Below are 8198 nucleotides of genomic sequence, written 5' to 3'. Positions count from 1 at the left end.
GAAAGGTTGCAGACTTTCATTAATGGTCGTATGGATTCTGAAACGGTTGCAACCTTTCGGAACTTGTTCCTCTTGCCTATAAATACCATATATTCTTTAGAATTTTTCTTACGATCTTTTCTGATTTCTTCTTCTTCTTGTGCACAAATTTTCTTTTGTGTACTTTAATGTTGTTGATTGGTTCGCTGACACCGGAGTTTTTGGTATTTATACGCTGGTGATTGAGATCATTCTATCCTGGGAGGACATATTTCAAATGAAACCTCATATACTAGAGGGGAATAATTTCCTTAAGGGGACACTGTGAATTCATTGGGCTTGATCTTTCTCTATTCTAATTTTCCAGATTCTAGTACGTTTAAAGATTTTATTTTCTTGTGAATTAACTTTCTTCATCTCTCTTACTGATTCATTAAACTTTGGTAACTTTATATTTATGCAAAGTTTTGTTGGAATCAGTAATTTTATTTTCAAACACAGATTGACAAAAATTTTAGGAAATTATTGTATTTTAATGTATGTTTCTAGTGGAGAGAAAAACCTTTAAGTATGCAATTTTGAGTTATTACTTACTGAGTCTATCAATTTTTGTTTATCATAAGTGGAAAACAACAATGTTACAGTGGTTGTTGTTGCACCAACCCGAACTGTTGTACCACAAGCAGAAAAATCGGGTAAATTCTCTAGTGTGAATTTCAAAGGATGGCAACAACGGGTACTTTTCTTGATTACCACTCTTAATCTGCAGAAATTTACCAACGAAGAAACTCCAGTGCTTGCTGCTGAAATGCCAGACAGAGAAAAAAATTATAATTATTGAAGCAGAGAAACAGACAGACTTCCTATGTAAGGTCTATTTTCTGAGTGTTTTAGAGGATGACTTATATAATGTCTATAGTGCACTAACAACTTCAAAAAAGTTGTGGGATGCACTTGTGAAGAAATATAAGACAGAAGATGCATGGTTGAAAAAAGTTTGTGGTAGCAAAGTTTTTAGACTATAAAATGGTAGGTAGTAAAACTGTTAGATCACAAGTGCATGAACTTCAACTTATTTTTCATGATCTGATTGTTGAAGATATGGTAGTAAATGAAGCTTTTCAAGTGACTGCAATGATCGAGAAGTTACCTCCTTCGTGGAACGACTTCAAGAATTATCTAAAGCATAAGCGTAAGAAAATGAAGCTTGAAGATCTGGTAATTCGACTCAAGATTGAGGAAATAATAAAATAGCCGAAAAGAAGTCTCGTAAGAGTTCGACAATAATTGGAGTTACTATTGTTGAATAAGCTCCTACCAAATACAAAAAGAGAAAAAAGTCCAACGGACAAAAGTCACAACAGGCCAAGAAGAAATTCAAAGGCAACTGTTACAATTGTGGTAAGTATAGTCATAAGTCTTCTTACTGTTGTGCTCCAAGAAAGGACAAAGACAGACAAAGGAAAAGGCAAAAGTCAAGCAAACATCGTGGAAAAGATGGAAGATACAGATGACTTGTGTGCAATAATCTCGGAGTATAACTAAGTTGAAATCTCAAGGAGTGGTTTCTTGACTCAGGTACCACTCGACATATTTGCTCTACGAAAGAAGCCTTTGCAACATACACTCGTGATGAGTACAATGAAGATATTTTCATGGGAAACACAACAATAGCAAGGATTGCAGGAACTGGAAAATTAATTTTGAAAATAACATCCGGAAAGGTGTCGACTTTGAACAGTGTTCTGAATGTCCTTACTATTAGGAAGAATTTAATTTTTGCTGCACTACTCTTTAAGAATGGGTTTAAATGTGTCCGAGTTAGTGATGAAGTTGTAATAAGTAAGAATAAGATATTCATAAGAAAAGGCTACCTCAATGAGGGCCTTTTTCAAACTTAATGTAATGGTTGTTGACAATATTAATAAGAATTCTACTTCTGTTTACTTATTGGAGTCAAATGATTTATGGCATGCCCGTTTGGGACATGTAAATTACAAAGTCTTGCAAAAATTGGTTACTTTAGAAGTATTGCCTAATTTTAAATGCGATAAATTAAAATGTGAAATTTTTGTGGAAAGTAAGTTTTGAACATCCTTAAAAGTCTAATGAAAGAAATTCAAAACCTTTAGACTTAATTCATACAAATATATGTGATATGAAGTCGTCACCATCTCGTGTGGGAAAAAGTATTTTATAACTTTTATTGACAATTGCACTCGATTTTGATATGTGTATTTAAGGATGAAGCAATTGATTAATTTAAGAAATACAAAAATGAAGTGGAGAACCAATTGAATCTATAGATAAAAATGGTTCGAAGTGATAGGGTTGGAGAATACGAATTTTCTTTTGCAGAGATATGTTTGGAATATGCTATTATTCATGAAACTACTGCAGCCTATACACCACATTCAAATGGTTTGGTGGAACAAAAGAATAGAACATTAAAGGAAATGATGACTGTCTTAATGATCAATTTTGGTTCACCGCAAAACCTTTGGAGGAACCCATCCTTACGGCTAATAAGATACTCAATAGGGTACCCCTTAGCAGAACACAATCAATTCCATATGAGTTGTGGAAAGGAATGAAGCCCAACTTGAAATTTTCAAAGTGTGGAGGTGTCTAGCCAAGTAGAGGTTCCTTTACCCAAAAGGGTAAAAATTGGATCCAAAATGGTAGATTGTGTATTAATTGGATATGCTGTGAACCATAAGGCCAACCAATTTTTGGTTCACAAATCTGATAATCTTGAGATTCATATTAATTTTATAATTGAGTCAGATAACGTAGAGTTCTTTGAAAATAGTTATCGATATAAAACTGAATGTGAGTCGACAAGTGAAAGACCTAAACGGCCACGGGAAGAATCAACAGAAAATACACTACCTAGTGAGGATCCTTGCCGTAGGACTCGCCAACGAAAAGTCACTTCTTTCGGACCAGATATTATGGCACTGTTGCTTTATAATAAGCTTCAAACATTTAAAGCAGCTATGTCTTTATGTGAGTCAACTTATTGGAAAAAAGTTGTCAATAGTGAGATCGATGAATTTTAAGTAATCATACTTGGGAATTGACTAATCTTCCGCTAGGAAATACACCTTTTTGGATCAAAGTGGATCTTTAAAAGGAAAATCAAAGATAATGGAACTATTGACAAATATAAGGCTAGACTTGTAGTCAAATGATAGAGACAAAAAGAAGGTGTGAACTTCTTTGACACATACTCTCCAGTAACAAGGATAACATCAACATAAGATGTTAATAGCACTAGCAGCAGTGTATGATCTTAAAATCCACCAAATGATTTAAAGACAACCTTCTTAAATGGAAAGTTGGAGGAAAAATTTTACATGGAACAACTTCAAAGGTTCGTAGTTCCTGGTAAAGAAGAGAAAGTGTGCAGACTTGTGAAGTCACTTTATGGGCTCAAGAAAGCACTCAAACAACGAAATGCTAAATTTGACCAAACAGTGTTGGTAAATGGACTCAACATAAACGAATGTGATAAATGTGTTTACGTCCGAATCATGAAGTCATTGTTTGTTTGTATGTTGATGACATCTTAATAATGAGTAAAGATATTGATGATATAAATGCTACTAAGCGCATGCTATCCACCAAGTTCGATACGAAGGACTTAGGAGTTGTTGATTTGATCTTAGGAATCACGATTATCAAAACTCCTCCGGGGCTAGAATTATCTCAATCTCATTATAATGAAAGAGTATTGGATAAGTTCAAGTACTTGATGTATATTATGAATTGTAGGCGACCAGATATAGCATGTACTACTAGCAAACTAAGTCGGTTTACTAGTAATTCGAATCAAACTCAATGTATGGCAATGAAACGTGCGTTGGGGTATCTGAAACATACACAACACTATGCTTTTCATTATAATAAATATCTTGTTGTGATTGAAGGATATAGTGATGTCAACTGGATCACCGGGTCAAATGAAGTAAAACCCACAATTGGTTATGTGTTTACACTTGGTGGAGGAGTTGGAAATCGTCTAAATAGACATGTATCGCTCGCTCCACAATGGAATGTGAATTTATTGCTTTAGATTAGGCTGGTGAAGAAGTTGAATGGCTCCGAAATTTCCTAGAGGATATCCCATTTTGACCCAAACCTGTGTAACATATTTACATACATTGCTATAGTCAAGAAGCAATAGGTAGGGTAGGGTGCGTCATATACAACGGTAAGTCTCGTCATTTAGACATAACACCATAAGAAAACTGCTCTCTAGTGTAATTATCACAATTGACTATGTGAAGTCAAGCATAATGTGTCAGATCCACTAACGAAAGGTCTAGTGAGAGAGGCATTTGAAAGATCATCTAAGGGAATAAGTTTACAGCTTAGGACAAGTCAGTATGACTGTAACTCTATCTAGCAGACTGGAGATCCCAAGAGCTAGATTCAAGGAGAACAACAAAGTTGTGACTGACTGTTCGACATTGTCAATCAACTCAATCCTTTCTCATAATGAAGACAATGTTCAGGAACAAGGTTAAGACTTTAAGGCTTGTTAACGAGTTAATAAAGCTTAAGGTTTTTAGTGATTTGCTAAGTTTGGCAGATTTGACCAAATAGTGTATCTACGAGATGACATAGTCAGAAATCATCTATGTGAGTGTGAAGTGTAAGCCGATTCAAAGAGAATTTATGTCAAAAGCTTATTCTCTATACATTCATGAAACCAAGAGGTGTTCCTAAAACGAACACAACTGTAAGAACCATAACAATAAAGTGTTAATTGTGTGAATTATGATTATCTAGGTATACACCAAAGCTCGAAGGTTCAAAGATATCGCATCTACCGATTGACCGAGTATATCGGACATATGTTCACTACCGTAAGTCCAAGGGGAAACCTACTTATCTAAAGGCAATTAATCCTTGCCTGAAAAGTACATATATGTCGTGCTTTCCTATATTAAAATCATTCCCCATTATTATGCGGAATTGTTGGGTATGTAGCAAGAATTAATGGGAAATGAAGGGAAGATAAAAAGAGAGGAACTTGAAGAGTTGGAAACTTGAAAAGTCCTCTTATGATTGAATAAAAAACCATTTGTCCCTCATCGGTGGTGGAAAGAAAAAGGGGAGAGTTTAAATATAGAAACACTCCTATTGATTGTTAAAAGGGCTGGAAAGAGAGATCCCCTCGTGCCATTGTTGTCGTCACTCGGCTCGGCTTCGGAAAATTATTGATCGAAATATTATTTTTTGGACAAAGTTTATTTTAATTATTTATTTAATTATTTATTTAATTAATTAAATTAAATTAAATGCTCAAACATTTTCAATTAATTAGTTGATAACAGAAACATTTTCAATTATTTAGTTGATATTAATCAAAACGTTTCAACTTTTTAATTGATTAACTCGACCCGACTCGGATCCGCGCGACCCGTTTTATTAAAAATCTTTCCCGTTCTTATTTAAATTTTCCACCATTTGGAAATGAATGTTCTGAAAGGTTGCAACTTTCAAGAACAGCCAGGACCGTTTGAGAGGTTGCAAATTTTCATTAATGGTCGTATGGATTCTGAAAGGGTTGCAACCTTTCGGAACCTGTTCCTCTTGCCTATAAATACCATTCATTCTTCAGAATTTTTCTTTACGAATTTTTCTGATTTCTTCTTCTTCTTCTTCTGCACAAATGTTACTTCGTGTACTTTACTGCTGTTGAGTGATTCGCTGTCATCAGAGTTTTTGGTATCAATACGTCGTTGATTGAGAGCATTCTATCCTTTGAGGACATATTCCAAATCAAACCTCGGATACTAGAGGGGAATAATTTCCTTAAGGGGAGACCGTGAATTCAGTGGGCTTGATCTTTTTCTATAATAATTTTTCAAATTCTGGTATGTTTACAGATTTTAGTTTCTTCTGAATTAATTTCTGTTTATCTCTTTACTGATTCATTAAAATTTGGTAACTTCGTGTTTCTGCAGAGTTTTGTTAGAATCAATAATTCTATTTCCAAACACAGATTGGCAACATCTATATGTAGTAAGCTTTTGCTGAATTAAAAGATTTTCTCGCTTTCTCCAGATTGTCTCTCTATTATCATATTTGTCTTCTTTTTATCTCTTTTAATTGGCATCAGAGAAAAATTAACATTTCAGGGACTGTTTATTAAGAGCAAAATTAATACAACAAGATCTCTTTCTGTTTAGTTTTCTTTCACATGGTTTCTAGTAGCTCTCCTCTTTCACCCCCATCTTTAATGGAGAGAACTACCAAGTTTGGCAAGTGAAGATGAAAACATACTTAAAGGGTCTTGGATTATGGATTTATGTTGAGGAAGACAACACTCCAGAACCTTTAAGAGAAAACCAAAACCTTCAGTAGATCAGAAGTCATGAAGAAGAGATCAAAAATAGAATCATAAAATTGTCAATCAGATCAGATTGTTAGGCGAAAAAGTAGAAGAGCAAAGGGTTGTTCAGAAGGTGATGGTGACCCTTCCTGAAAAGTTTGAAGAAAAAAATTCCTCAATTGAAGATACTTGGATATGTCTCGCGTCACATTGATTGAACTATCCAACGCTCTTCTAGCTGTGGGGAAAAGGGAAGCTTTTAGAGAGGAAAAGAGTACAACTGAAATCGCTCTTGTGGCTGTTTAAATATCTAAAGCTCAATTTTATGGTGAATCAAAAAGGCAACCAAATGGAAGACATGGTAAGGAGAAGAAGGAGCAATATAAAAAAACTGAGGGAGACATAGAAGATCCGAGTATCCACATTGTCCCTATCGTAAAAAGACCATATATATATACAAGTTTTATTGGTGTAGACCTGCTGTTCAGTGCAAGGTGTGAAAACAGTTTGTTCATGTGGATAAGGTGTGCAAAACAAATCAAAACCACCCAGCTCAAGTTACTGAAAATGTTGAAGATCATGAAGAGACATTGTTTGCTGCTTCTATTGCTGGAGAATGCAATATTGCAGCACAAGATCATGATGTGTGGCTTGTTGATAGTGGATGCACACATCAAATTAAAGCTTACTTGAACATTTTTGAATAGATGGACAAAAATTATTTCTCCAAAGTCAGACTTGGAGATGGCAGACTTGTAGATGCAGGCAAAGGAGCAGTAGCTATTCAAACTCCCTAAGGTATGAAGTTTATATTTGATGTATTATTTGTTCCTAAAATTAGCCAAAGTCTTCTCTCTGTTGGCCAATTGCTTGATAAAAATTAATTTAAAGATAAAACATGTGAAATCATGGACCCAACTGGCTTAAAAATTGCTCTCAGTCAAAATGAACAACAAAAGCTTCCCACTTGAATGGAAACATACTTAGATTGGAGTTTATGTCGACATACAAGATGAACTTAAGTTTGGCATAAAATGCTTGGTCAAAACAATTATTGATGCAAAATAAGGAACATGTGGTAGGTATGCCTTCCATAAATAAACCTTTAATGTAAGTGAAGCTAAGCCAATCACCATTTCCTAAATCAACCCTGGAGAGGTATTAAAAAGCTCAAACTAATACATAATGATGTGTGTGCACATATGAGCACTCCTTATAACAACAAATAATATTTTCTTTTATTCATTAAGACCTTCAGAGGTTTTGTTGGGTTTACTTTTTGAAACATAAATCTGAAGTATTTGTGGTGTTTCAAAGATTTAAAATAACTGTTGAAAACCAATGTGGCTCTTTGATAATCTTAAGGTCTGATAATGGGACCAAGTTCACTTCCGATCAATTCAAGGATTTTCATCAGAAAGCAGGAGTTCATCACCGACTATAAATCATCAACTTACAGTCACTTACACACCACAACAAAACTATGTAAGACTAAGGTGCTATGGGCTGAAGCTGTCAATACCATGGTCTATCTTCAGAATAGATTGCCGATGAGAGAAGTTGAAGCAAAGACTCCATACGAAGCATGGATTGGAACAAGCCATCGTTGCTCATCTTAAAGTATTTGACCATGTATTTTACTCTTATATTGCTGACATTAAAAGGGATAAACTTTATCAAAGAGTTGATATTGGCATATTTGTGGGATACAACAACACTTCTAAATATAGGGTTTTAAATCCTATTTTACAATAAATACATATAAGTGGAAGAACAAAGTGCCCAAAAAGAAGAGATTCTAGATGAAGAGGAGGAACCTGATGGTTTTGTAGTAGAGGTACCATATCCATTGAATATATATATATATATATAT

The sequence above is a fragment of the Solanum pennellii genome, chromosome 9 (genome assembly GCF_001406875.1).
Source record: "Solanum pennellii chromosome 9, SPENNV200".
Taxonomy (NCBI): domain Eukaryota; kingdom Viridiplantae; phylum Streptophyta; class Magnoliopsida; order Solanales; family Solanaceae; genus Solanum; species Solanum pennellii.
The sequence above is the reverse complement of the archived record's forward strand: the minus strand, read 5'-3'. Positions refer to the sequence as shown.